A 14,786-nucleotide genomic window follows, 5' to 3' on the forward strand; every position below is an offset into this window, starting at 1 on the left:
TTCAATTCTCAGGATTATAATTGAAAAGGAGTTACGGGGATCTTTAAAATAATTTGATCGCATTCAAGTAATAGAATGTATTTCCCTAAGGCTAAGGGCTAAGGACCACAAATTAATAATATAAAAAGTATAGAAATAAAATTTAATGGGATTCATCCGAACATCATAACTTGGACTTCTACTTCTCAGGTTTAATTTCATTAATATGACCGAGTTTTTTTTTTCAGAAATTATATTTTTGTGGTGATTTTTTAATATATTTATATGTATGTCCTAGTACTGAAATTAAATATTAAAAAAATGTCGGTAGATACTGACAACTAATTTGGTAAGTTGTATAATGAGCTGAATTTAGTAGGAAGAAGTGAAACATCAAAATTTGGAGGCTTAGTTTTTGAGGACGATATCGAGATGACGATGGCGAAATTGTTGAAAAGCGGGTAGGGAAGTTATGGTTAAAGTGGTCCTCTAAGCTATCTCCGCATACTTAATGAGATGCTTACTCGTCTCCAATGAGATTTAATTTGCACGATATTGAGATGATGGAAACATGGTCATTCGAAGAATTAGATAGGACTAGATTAAATTAATTTTATTATATCTTATTCGGTTGGATGGATACGGCCCGTGATTCAATCTTGGGAGAGTGCCACATAGGATTAGTCTTGGTGTATGAATCTTGACTTACCTTCTATGACAAAATTAGTCTTGGACCAATTCAATCTTAGGTAATATAGGGCTAATGTAATCTTGGCAATCAAACGTTGATCGATTGGATGGGTTGAGATAGACTAACTAGGAGAAATGACCCCTTCACCAAGTGTAAACACAAATTTTATATTTAAATTAATAAATAAAAAAATGTGTACTTTAATATTCATAGATTAAATTTATATTTGGTAGTTTATTATTTCTATTTGATTTATTAAATTTTTCTTTTCAAGTTGATTCATGAATGGTCTTTGAGTAATTCTTGAGACTTATTAGAGAAATATGTCACCGATTTTCTTGAACTTGATCTTCTATTCTCTTCACGTTAAATTAACTTAAAAAAACATGGAATGCCTCCCCACTCACACACTTTGCTTTGGGCAAAGTGAGTCAAAAAGGAGGCAGACCAAAACGAAAAGAAAACAAAAACAACATACACATACATACAAACAACAACCGACCTTCTCCACTCACACACTTTGCCTTAGGCAAAGTGTTAGGGCAAAGAGGGCCAAATACACAAAGCAAAAACCAAAAAAGAAAAAGACTCAAAACACACAAAAAAGACAAGGGAGGAAACAAAAAGGACACTAAGACGGGGACATGAGTCTTATATGGGCAAAGCAAGCGTTCGGGACAACATGAACCTCCATCATTCTCTCTTGGCTTTTGCCCAAGGTATGTCATCATTCTGGTCTGATGGATTTGGTTGAGCGGGTTCTGGGTACATAGAGCTGCGATGTTGCTCTGACAGGAGGCTTCTGGGCAGACTCCACCATCCTCATGTTGCCCTCTGGTCTCAGGCTTTGCCCCGGGTCACAGGTCTCACCCTTCTCTCGTCAATACCTGTTAGTTAGGCTCCAACAAAAAGAAAGAAAAAAAAAGGCTAAAACAAGAAAAGAATTACTAGAAATTGATGGAGCCTTGTTGGGACTTAAGCTTCCAATGGAGGTAACCTCTTCACGTCTTAACCTGCCCAAATGAGAACATAACAAAAGCAATGAAAAAATTCAAGAGAAAAATACTGACAAATCCAACTCCCCGGCAACGGCGCCAATTTGACGAAGAGAAAGCCTTTGTCGTTGTGAGCTCTTCGTGCAAATACATTTATAATTTTCCTATGCTCACAGCTAGGTTCCGCTAGCGGTAAGTACATGATCGATCCCACAAGTAGTTGGTGTATTCTTCTCTCTTGTCACGGTCACAATCAATCACTTTAATCAGAGCGTTGGGGACAAAAGGCTTTGCCTAGGAAGGAAAAATTGAAATAAAACAAAGAAAACATTAAAAGTAAAGATAACTTGGTCTGGCACAATCTCGTTAAGTCTGGGCAAAGTCATCGCTCATAGGTTCAAGGACATTCAATGTGCCCATGTATCTTTGGTTATGGACCGTTTGATCAGTGAGATATGCCCTTATTGTCACGTGCACAACTCACCCAGTCCTCATCATCTCCCTTCGTATTGGGTGGAAGTGTACACCCTTCCTCCCTCTGCCCTAGTAGATTCTCCGCATCAAACTATAGTTGTGCGGGTATGCCCAGAACGCATTACCGAATAGCAGACCCCAAATAGTCATAGGCATGCCCAGAGGCATACTACCACCACCCGCATCAGCCACACTATATGGAGCAGGATTTCTCCAAGCTTTTGCTCATGTACTGGTTGTAACTTGATTTTGTCCAGAACGTAATCGGCCAAATAAAGCTCGGGGTTTGTCCAAGTTGTTTGGATTCAGACCTAATGCTTCGGAAACACACATGCACAGCTACTTTGTCTAGATACGACCTCACAATTTCACATGCCCAATACATAACTCGATTTTGCCCAAACCAGGAAGGAAAACTTAACTAGACATAATAAAGTAAATAAAGGCAAAAGAACTAACAGAAAATAAAATACTTTGATAAATGATATAAGGTCAAAGCGGACAAGCAATCTCTACCCAAAACCAACTTTGGATAGAGCAAATAAAAACAAACTAAACTAATCCATGGCTACCCAAACTACTCTAGTGATTACATTGTGATGATTGTAAAGTGTACAAAATGATAAAGATGATGTAGATGTTGCAGCTCTCAAAATTCGTCTTCTGGGCGTAGAGGTGTGTATCTTTATATAGAGAATGATAGTGAGCCTTAGCCAGGTCCATCCAGATTAGGGCTTCTGGGCGCAACCAAGATTGGTGAGATTTCTTTCTAGCCCAATCAGATATGCATCTATACTTTGGCAAGTAAATCACACGCATCTCCCTATAAAAAGAAAGTCAATATCCACTTTATTCTTTCCTTATGTTGATGGATGCGCGCTTGGCCCTTGTACGCTTAGTTTTTGCTCGACTTCTGACTTGCAGTGTCACGACCGGCCTTAATTAAGGATAATTAATCCGGGAAAACCATGACTGGGGAAGGGAAATTAAGAAGCGGGTTGAGAAAGGGGCGCATAAAAGAATACTCAAAGGACTTGAATACGCGTGAAATATTCCTTAAAAAGGAAAAAGGCATAGGTCGCATAAAAAGGGTACTCAAAGAACTTGTATACGCGTTATATTCCTTAAAAGGAAAAAGGCATAGTTCGCATAAAAAGGGTACTCAAAGAACTTGTATACGCGTTATATTCCTTAAAAGGAAAAAGGCATCGTTAGGGGCTTGGCTAAAATATTATCAGAGTTTGCAACGGAAGGCGTAACTGAAATAATCAGTGTTTACAGCGGAATGCATAACTGAGATACATGTATGAAGACATGTACCCTTTCTGAGCCTACTTTAAGTTCGACAAAAACTCCACTCAGCAACAACACTTCATCGCCCATCACAGCTCAACCTGCACAAACATAAACATCGAAGGGCTAAGTACAAGAGTACTTAGTGGGCAGTTGCCAAGCATATAACATAACATCATTAACAATTTCACAATATCGCATAAGAGGCATGAGTTTCTTTCATATCCTTTGCTCATTAAACATTTCCAAATTCATAAATAGCATAAGGGCATTCTTCATCATTAACAATCATAAACACGCATCGTGTCGTGGAGAAGGCCTTCCCCAACGAACACGGGCATCGCACCGTGAGAGGGGCCTCCCTCAGCGGTCACGGCATCGTACTATTGAGGGAGGCCTCCCCCAATAGACGCTGTAACACTGGCATACTGGCATACTGGCATCGCGCCGCGAGAGAGGCCTCTCTCAGCGGACACAGGCATCGCGCCGTGAGGAAGGCCCTCCTCAACGGACACGGCATCGTACTGTTGAGGGAGGCCTCCCCCAACAGACGCAAGCATCAAACATAAGCATAAACTTATCAGCGTAAAGCATTCAAGCGTAAATAAGTGTAATCAAGCGTAAATTACATAGGGCGTAAATAGTATAAACAGCATAGCGTAAATCATTTAACGTGCAGCATAATAAAGCTTAACTCATTTAAGCGTAATAAAGCATACCATACTTGAAGATCCAATTTGCATTTTAAAGCATAACATTTGCATAGCATTTTATTTACGCGTAAGGAATTGCCCACCTCAATTGTTCTTAAAGCTGGCGTGGAGTCGTTTCTTCTTCGGCTTCACTTTCTGTCGCCCGGACCTTCATTGATGAAGAGTCGATAAGTTCGTGAAGTAATTGTCATAAGACAAAGTCTAATTCTACGTGCCTAGGGTATCTTTTAGTTTTTAGGGTTCTAGCATCCATAATTCGTTACATTAAAGACAGTCAAAAATCAATCATACCTCGTCTAATCTCATTCAAACACATAGGCAACACAAACACATAAGGCACATAAGAATCACAATCAAACATCATCAAAACATGCTCTGTTTTTACACTGACTCAACTTCAAAATTTAATCTGTTCTGACTCCGACATCTCCTGGACTCGAGACTCATACCGAAAGAAAGATCTTCGAATCTAGTTTCATATAAAAAAAAGTAGAGTCAAAAACTCCAAGTGGTTTGAGAGATATGACGTTTTTACCACGATCTACCATGTTCGGCAGTTTTGAACAATCGAAAACTTGGATTTTTGAAAAATAGTAAACGTTGTCAAACTGGGCTCAACTTTGGTGGATATCTAGCTAACACAATAAGGTTAATACCATAAAAATTTGGAAAGCTAGATCACACAGGAAGCTACTGAAATAAATGACTCTTTCATCTGTTCTCTGAAATTCTCGGTAGTTATGTGCAGTTTAGGTTTTGCATTTTAAAGAAGTATCAAACGAAGTTGGAATGGCTTGAAATTTTACCAGGGTACTCAAGACTCATGTAGGGACTTGCTATAAAGTTTTCAAAGCTATTAGACATCGACAAACCGTCGATCACAGTAGGTCAGTAGGCCTACGAAATTCATATTTATAAGTCCTTAAAAAAAATAATTTATATAAATCCAGAAATAAGAGTTTAATCCCAAAAATATTCATTAAAAGTCCATCATAATTTAAATAAAGAACGGACCTCATTTAAAATAAATAGTCCCAAACTTGTTACGCACATATACTAAATCTTTCATGAAACATCCTTTAAAATAAACTTTGATACATAGAAAATAATTCAACAACTTGAGCTCTTAAGGGGTTATTTTGCAACAGACACCAAATCTGCCTCGGATCTCCAAATGAGGCTCCAAAAGACATTCTGGAAACTAGACATTTCAAGGATCATTCTTCAATTTGAATCGAATGAAAAACAATTCAAACGAGCAAGATATGCCCTCTCAAAGATGGGTATTTAACAAGCAAAAATCTGAAAATTTCAGATTTCCAGATTACAACCAAGTCAGTGGGCTTTCTTTACAAATTCATATCTCCCTTTACAAAACTCCACTGGGAACTCCAAGGGTCAATCTGGAAACTAGGGAGAGATCATAACACTCTCCAGTTGGATTTACTCTAAGAACATTCATGGTTTAGAAGATATGACTATCTAAAGTTCAATGCACAAAAAGAGTTCAAGTTTGGCAGATTCAGAACATAAATCGGAAAAACCACTTTAGGCTTTACCAAAAATTCTAAAACTGAACAAGTAAGTTCCCAACATGTCAGTGAATATTCAGTAGAAAGATAGGCTTGAGAATCAAAGATTTAAGTCGGTATTTGCCACCTCAAAGTCGTAGGTTTGTAAAATCTACTGGATGGTACAAGGAATAAGAACTAGATTTCAAGAATTTATACCGGTTGTTTCCCTTACTCAAAAATGGTGAGGCCGATTTCAAAAGAAAGATACGGAAGTCTAGAGTGACATATTCAAGTTTCAAAGGTTTTCACCGATTGAAACTTTACTTATGGCCTCCCAAAGATTGTTTACCAAAAATGTATTCCAGATGGGCAGTGATGTTTACAAATTCATAAATAAATCATAAGAGCTTCAAACCTTCTGAGATTTTACCAAAGTATAGAAAACATACGAAAGATAATACACAATTAATTTGGGAATTTTTGGGAACCGTTTGGATGGCTGGAATCGCCTTGCAAAACACTGCCGGAGCAGTGTGCTTATGGCAGATTCGCTGCCTTACCTCATGCACGGTTTTTCACCCAATAAACTCTAGCTTCGAGTGTTGGGGTACTACTGGACTGGAGCAGCTTGAAATCTTGGCAAAGTAGTTAAGCCAAGTCTTCCTTCTCTTTATGATTGCTGGTGCGAAATGGAAGGAATGGGTGAAGTGTTGGAGTTGGTGGGGAGCATAGGGTAGTGGAGTTGGTGGTGCACTAATGTGGTGGGGGAAAAGTAAAGTAGTGGTGGGGAGGTAGGTATAATGGAATTTGGTGGAGTGGATGCGTATATAGTGTAGGAAACATTAGGGAGTGGAAAAATAATGATTTGTAAAGTATTGAAGTTACAAGTATTTGTAAAACTAATATTGGGTTCTACTAAATAACGACACTTCGTTATATCTCTCTGTGAATTAAATATCTAATTTAACTCGTTCTTATGATTCGGAATTAGATCACGACTTCCAAGTAAATAATAGAAATAATATTTCTATCACATATAAATTAATAACTTGACTTTGCTAAGTCAGTTATTAAACTGGATAATAAATTATTGAATGGTTCAATAATCCTCGTCACGTTTTTCTCATACGTTATAAAAGTATAAAGCTAAAATAATAACTCCGTTTCTGAAAAAAAATCAGGACCATAAACTGGATTCATTTATATAAAAAAAAATTGCATTTACTAGTTTTTATCATAAATAAAAGAGCGGGCTACTACATACTACCCCTCTTAACAAAAATTTCGTCCCGAAATTTGCATATCTCTGCTAAAACAGTTCGGGGTATTTTTCCTTCATCTTGTTTTCAAGCTCCCACGTAGCTTTTCTTGTCTGCGGTGTCTCCATAAGATTTTCACTGGTGTGATTGAGGCTGATTTCGCAAGTGTCCACGTATTGCTGGCAAGGGGGTGCGGGTGTTCCCAACTGCTGAACCTCGTTGTCTATTGGGGCATTGCGTGGAGTAGTGACCTTTTTGGCCACAATTGTAACAACCGTTAGTTCCAGCCCGACAGATACCCCTATGCATCTTACCACAATTTGGGCAAGGTAAAACTCCCTTCCGACCTTGGTTACCCCCAGTTGGCTCGAGGTTAATCTGTACCTCGTACCTTGGTTGAATAAACTGTTCGACCCGTTCCTTTTCTTGCCACACTTTCTTACTAGTCTGATTGATATTGTCTTCGTTGTTGTCCCATTTGCGCTTCCCTTTGAGAGTATGTGAGGCTACTGGTGGATCGTTTGGCGTTGAGATCAACAATGGGGCTGACTTGTCCGACGGCATTGCAGCTTCAACGTCAAGTGCCTTGTTCAGAGACTCCGTGTATGAGAGTCCTCCGTGGCTTGCTAGAGCCATCTTAATTTCGTACCGTAGACCGGCACAAAATTTCTCTGCCATCTTCTCATCTGTGTCCACTTGTTGCGGAGCAAACCTAGACAGGTTGCAGAATTCCTTGTCGTATTCAACCACAGATTTATTTCCTTGCTTCAACTCGTAGAACTCAGCTTCTTTCTTCTTCCTATAGCTTTTCGGAATATATTTATCATATAATCCCGTCTTAAAATCTTCCCAAGTATAACTTGCCCATTGTTCAGGTGTCAGAATTTTTCGACGTGCTTCCCACCAGAAGTCAGCTGATCCTGTTAGTTGGAAAGAGACGCAAGATAGGCGCTCCTCATCAGTACAACGTAGAAAGTTGAAAATGCGTTCCATTGCACGCACCCAAATCTCAGCTTCAGCCGGTTCACTCGTTCCGTCAAACGTAGGTGGATTTTGCCTTAAAAAGAGTTCTTCGACTTTCCTAGTTGGGGGCGGAGGGGATGGGTTATGTCCTTGAGCATCTTGTGGTTCTTCGGGTACAGCGTTACGGTTTCTGCGATTGTTATTGTTTCTCGCAGGGCGTCCTCTCTTAGGCGGCATTCTGATAGCAAAGATGTGCCAATTAGTACACTCTAGCATAATCTAATACAAGCCTCAAAAGAATTCTTGTACAGGTTAAATTATTCTAACTTGTAAACAAGTCATAACTCCAATGACTGCATTGATGTAGTAAGCTTTAAGGGTCCTTAGCATCTCAAATCCATGAGTCATATCAATTCTTAAGCATATAATATCACATCATCTAAATTGGATACTTAAGCATAAGTCATGGAGATTCATAGCGGCTATAAAATCACGAGCTTAAAAATTATTCTATACGCATCACTTATCTTGCTTCTTTCACTATAGCCACCAAAAGATACAGTCGAAGTTCTTCTACGTTTGCTTCTATGTTCTGTCGTAGTGGTGATCTCATAACTTAATAGTTCTATGTTCATAGGGATTTATTCCATAGGCATACTTAATCGTACTTGCGTAAATCATTTCATTCAAACATAACATAGCTATTGACAGTTACTCACTTTGTTATTACGATAATTCTCACTTTTTGTAAACATTAACTCAAAACTTGGAATAGCTTACCATTCTGCTTCGTTGAGTGTGATGCGATGAAGTGCTGAGCTTTGTCGATTGAACTCTAGACACTTTAGTGATCCATTCTAAGTTTGGCTTAAATAAACTCTTAGGCTCAGAGCAAACGAACTGCTCTGATACCACTCTGTCACGACCGGCCTTAATTAAGGATAATTAATCCGGGAAAACCATGACTGGGGAAGGGAAATTAAGAAGCGGGTTGAGAAAGGGGCGCATAAAAGAATACTCAAAGGACTTGAATACGCGTGAAATATTCCTTAAAAAGGAAAAAGGCATAGGTCGCATAAAAAGGGTACTCAAAGAACTTGTATACGCGTTATATTCCTTAAAAGGAAAAAGGCATAGTTCGCATAAAAAGGGTACTCAAAGAACTTGTATACGCGTTATATTCCTTAAAAGGAAAAAGGCATCGTTAGGGGCTTGGCTAAAATATTATCAGAGTTTGCAACGGAAGGCGTAACTGAAATAATCAGTGTTTACAGCGGAATGCATAACTGAGATACATGTATGAAGACATGTACCCTTTCTGAGCCTACTTTAAGTTCGACAAAAACTCCACTCAGCAACAACACTTCATCGCCCATCACAGCTCAACCTGCACAAACATAAACATCGAAGGGCTAAGTACAAGAGTACTTAGTGGGCAGTTGCCAAGCATATAACATAACATCATTAACAATTTCACAATATCGCATAAGAGGCATGAGTTTCTTTCATATCCTTTGCTCATTAAACATTTCCAAATTCATAAATAGCATAAGGGCATTCTTCATCATTAACAATCATAAACACGCATCGTGTCGTGGAGAAGGCCTTCCCCAACGAACACGGGCATCGCACCGTGAGAGGGGCCTCCCTCAGCGGTCACGGCATCGTACTATTGAGGGAGGCCTCCCCCAATAGACGCTGTAACACTGGCATACTGGCATACTGGCATCGCGCCGCGAGAGAGGCCTCTCTCAAGCGGACACAGGCATCGCGCCGTGAGGAAGGCCCTCCTCAACGGACACGGCATCGTACTGTTGAGGGAGGCCTCCCCCAACAGACGCAAGCATCAAACATAAGCATAAACTTATCAGCGTAAAGCATTCAAGCGTAAATAAGTGTAATCAAGCGTAAATTACATAGGGCGTAAATAGTATAAACAGCATAGCGTAAATCATTTAACGTGCAGCATAATAAAGCTTAACTCATTTAAGCGTAATAAAGCATACCATACTTGAAGATCCAATTTGCATTTTAAAGCATAACATTTGCATAGCATTTTATTTACGCGTAAGGAATTGCCCACCTCAATTGTTCTTAAAGCTGGCGTGGAGTCGTTTCTTCTTCGGCTTCACTTTCTGTCGCCCGGACCTTCATTGATGAAGAGTCGATAAGTTCGTGAAGTAATTGTCATAAGACAAAGTCTAATTCTACGTGCCTAGGGTATCTTTTAGTTTTTAGGGTTCTAGCATCCATAATTCGTTACATTAAAGACAGTCAAAAATCAATCATACCTCGTCTAATCTCATTCAAACACATAGGCAACACAAACACATAAGGCACATAAGAATCACAATCAAACATCATCAAAACATGCTCTGTTTTTACACTGACTCAACTTCAAAATTTAATCTGTTCTGACTCCGACATCTCCTGGACTCGAGACTCATACCGAAAGAAAGATCTTCGAATCTAGTTTCATATAAAAAAAAGTAGAGTCAAAAACTCCAAGTGGTTTGAGAGATATGACGTTTTTACCACGATCTACCATGTTCGGCAGTTTTGAACAATCGAAAACTTGGATTTTTGAAAAATAGTAAACGTTGTCAAACTGGGCTCAACTTTGGTGGATATCTAGCTAACACAATAAGGTTAATACCATAAAAATTTGGAAAGCTAGATCACACAGGAAGCTACTGAAATAAATGACTCTTTCATCTGTTCTCTGAAATTCTCGGTAGTTATGTGCAGTTTAGGTTTTGCATTTTAAAGAAGTATCAAACGAAGTTGGAATGGCTTGAAATTTTACCAGGGTACTCAAGACTCATGTAGGGACTTGCTATAAAGTTTTCAAAGCTATTAGACATCGACAAACCGTCGATCACAGTAGGTCAGTAGGCCTACGAAATTCATATTTATAAGTCCTTAAAAAAAATAATTTATATAAATCCAGAAATAAGAGTTTAATCCCAAAAATATTCATTAAAAGTCCATCATAATTTAAATAAAGAACGGACCTCATTTAAAATAAATAGTCCCAAACTTGTTACGCACATATACTAAATCTTTCATGAAACATCCTTTAAAATAAACTTTGATACATAGAAAATAATTCAACAACTTGAGCTCTTAAGGGGTTATTTTGCAACAGACACCAAATCTGCCTCGGATCTCCAAATGAGGCTCCAAAAGACATTCTGGAAACTAGACATTTCAAGGATCATTCTTCAATTTGAATCGAATGAAAAACAATTCAAACGAGCAAGATATGCCCTCTCAAAGATGGGTATTTAACAAGCAAAAATCTGAAAATTTCAGATTTCCAGATTACAACCAAGTCAGTGGGCTTTCTTTAAAAATTCATATCTCCCTTTACAAAACTCCACTGGGAACCCCAAGGGTCAATCTGGAAACTAGGGAGAGATCATAACACTCTCCAGTTGGATTTACTCTAAGAACATTCATGGTTTAGAAGATATGACTATCTAAAGTTCAATGCACAAAAAGAGTTCAAGTTTGGCAGATTCAGAACATAAATCGGAAAAACCACTTTAGGCTTTACCAAAAATTCTAAAACTGAACAAGTAAGTTCCCAACATGTCAGTGAATATTCAGTAGAAAGATAGGCTTGAGAATCAAAGATTTAAGTCGGTATTTGCCACCTCAAAGTCGTAGGTTTGTAAAATCTACTGGATGGTACAATGAATAAGAACTAGATTTCAAGAATTTATACCGGTTGTTTCCCTTACTCAAAAATGGTGAGGCCGATTTCAAAAGAAAGATACGGAAGTCTAGAGTGACATATTCAAGTTTCAAAGGTTTTCACCGATTGAAACTTTACTTATGGCCTCCCAAAGATTGTTTACCAAAAATGTATTCCAGATGGGCAGTGATGTTTACAAATTCATAAATAAATCATAAGAGCTTCAAACCTTCTGAGATTTTACCAAAGTATAGAAAACATACGAAAGATAATACACAATTAATTTGGGAATTTTTGGGAACCGTTTGGATGGCTGGAATCGCCTTGCAAAACACTGCCGGAGCAGTGTGCTTATGGCAGATTCGCTGCCTTACCTCATGCACGGTTTTTCACCCAATAAACTCTAGCTTCGAGTGTTGGGGTACTACTGGACTGGAGCAGCTTGAAATCTTGGCAAAGTAGTTAAGCCAAGTCTTCCTTCTCTTTATGATTGCTGGTGCGAAATGGAAGGAATGGGTGAAGTGTTGGAGTTGGTGGGGAGCATAGGGTAGTGGAGTTGGTGGTGCACTAATGTGGTGGGGGAAAAGTAAAGTAGTGGTGGGGAGGTAGGTATAATGGAATTTGGTGGAGTGGATGCGTATATAGTGTAGGAAACATTAGGGAGTGGAAAAATAATGATTTGTAAAGTATTGAAGTTACAAGTATTTGTAAAACTAATATTGGGTTCTACTAAATAACGACACTTCGTTATATCTCTCTGTGAATTAAATATCTAATTTAACTCGTTCTTATGATTCGGAATTAGATCACGACTTCCAAGTAAATAATAGAAATAATATTTCTATCACATATAAATTAATAACTTGACTTTGCTAAGTCAGTTATTAAACTGGATAATAAATTATTGAATGGTTCAATAATCCTCGTCACGTTTTTCTCATACGTTATAAAAGTATAAAGCTAAAATAATAACTCCGTTTCTGAAAAAAAATCAGGACCATAAACTGGATTCATTTATATAAAAAAAAATTGCATTTACTAATTTTTATCATAAATAAAAGAGCGGGCTACTACATGCAGCTTTTTCCCTGAACACCAGTTTTTTTCTGCTTTACCTTTGAACACCAACTTTTGGCTCAAAGTCTGTATCAAGTCTTTGTCCGGTTCATGTTCAAAGTTTGCCTCGTTGCTTTGACCTGGATTTCGCACGGTACTTGGTCTGGGCAAAGGAGTATGACTGTTGTGCCCATGAATGATCTCAAATCTTTGGCTCTTTTGCGAAATGCAGCCTGCTTTGCCCAAGATCCTTTCCACATGTCCTATTTCCCAAAATGTGTCCTCCCAAACACAAAACACACAAAACACTAAAAAATAAGACTCGATCTATACCTAAACGACACACAAAAAGAGCACGAAAAATGGGCTTGTCAATGGTCTATGACTAATTCTTGAGATTTATTAGAGAAATATGTCACCGATTTTCTTGGAATTGATCTTCTCTTCTCTTATCTTCAAGTTGAATCTTGGATGGTCTTTGAATAATTCTTAAGATTTATTAGAGAAATATGTCTCTGATCTTCTTGGAGTTGATCTTCTTTGTGGTAGAGAATTTTGTTGGTCGTGTGGCGAGTATGTACTAGTGTATGGAGGGGGGAATAATGCTCGTTTTCTCAAAGTGGTTAAGTGTTGAGTAACTTAGCTGATAATGAGTCAGTTAGGTTGATTCAAATCAGCATGCTGATGGCAAGCTAACTGATGTCAAGAGCAAGTTGTTCAAGTTGATGGATTAGTTAGCAATTCTACTGATTGCTCGAAAGTTGATTAGTTGGACTTTTAACTAAAGTGCGGAATGTGGTGGTTGGTAAACTCGCTTTTAGAAAATTATTTTTAACTTAATTTTTCAGCTTCACAAGATTCAATTTAAAGTTTAGTGACTTGAGTCAGTCTGACAATGTATGCTGATGTGCAGTTTAACACTTGTGCTTAATGTAAATGTGATGTTAGTTTGTGAGATAATCAGCAAGATAAAATTAAACTGAAATGTAAGTATAGGAAGTAAACAACGCAATCAGTTTGCTCATTCATATGTTGATTTGATATCTAATAGACGTCCTTGTACTTTTTATCTTGAGAGTGGGATTCACACTTAATGCAGACTTTGTGGCATAAGTTGTCCGGAATGTTTTGATACGCTTGAATAGTAGACTTTGCTTTAATTTGTTGACTTAAGGGTTGATGTGGCATAAAATGTGTCTGAGCATGAGCCAACTTCGTATCCTCCAGTCAACTTGTGTAACCTTATGCTTCCATCAGTCCGTATTTTAGTTCAACAAAGTCTTCGTGCTGATAAATCGGCATGAGTGTGATCAGCTTGGCCTTTTACGGATCTTCATGCTGATGGCCTGATCAGCTTGGGACTTCTTATTAGAATTTCTCTAAGTCTTCTCTTAGATAAAGAATTCAACATATTGCATATTAGTTGTGAGCCTCCTTGCCCTTTAGCAGATTTTGGTTATCGTTAGAGTTTGTGTCGTTGGGTTTTTAGCATTAATCAAAATATTTTTTTTCAACAAATTCTCCTCTAATTATTGAGCTCTTCAATTATTATTTGATGTGTTTAGAATTGATATGAAGACCCTATTTTTAGTCAAAGGGAGAGTCAAGCTTTAAGCCTAAGTATGTGTAATCTTTGGCCTCAGGCTGACATGGCTTAACTTCATTCGCTCTTGAAGATTGATACATATCAATACCAAGATTTGACTTGTGCTGTCAAACAAATTGATCTATATTTTTGAGATATGACAATATCTTTATTAATAATATATATTATTTAATTTTGAATTTTAGATTCTAAAATTAAATAAAGACATAAAATTAACAAATTTTTTCGCTAAAATTATTGTGCCAAATGCCCCCTTGAGACTTGTTCATAAATGACTTATTGTGAAAAGAAATAAATCTATAAAAATTTGAATTTATTAGATCGTTTAAGAGTTTTTCAATTTGAATTTGAAGTTAGTATATGCTCATATCAAGGAGCTTTAGAATTGATATATATATTTTTAAGCTTAAGTCTACAATATTTAGTAAAATGTCTATAAGAAAATTTTGATCTCATATTAAGTTTAAATGTTATTATATATATATATATATATATATATATATATATATATATATATATATATATAGGGAAGAGTTCAATGGA

At 37.5% G+C, this 14,786-nt stretch overlaps 1 long non-coding RNA gene across 1 annotated transcript; it reads right to left on the reverse strand.

Moving 5' to 3' along the window:
• Nucleotides 1-3,298: 3,298 nt before the first annotated feature.
• On the reverse strand, nucleotides 3,299-6,217 carry LOC131024493 (uncharacterized). Its single transcript, XR_009101875.1, has 3 exons — nucleotides 6,148-6,217; nucleotides 4,229-4,293; nucleotides 3,299-3,533 (listed from the first exon to the last, which is right to left on the reverse strand). It is a non-coding gene; the product is annotated as an uncharacterized LOC131024493 (long non-coding RNA).
• Nucleotides 6,218-14,786: the final 8,569 nt, after the last annotated feature.

This window comes from Salvia miltiorrhiza, chromosome 5, assembly GCF_028751815.1.
Source record: "Salvia miltiorrhiza cultivar Shanhuang (shh) chromosome 5, IMPLAD_Smil_shh, whole genome shotgun sequence".
Classification (NCBI taxonomy): Eukaryota; Viridiplantae; Streptophyta; class Magnoliopsida; order Lamiales; family Lamiaceae; genus Salvia; species Salvia miltiorrhiza.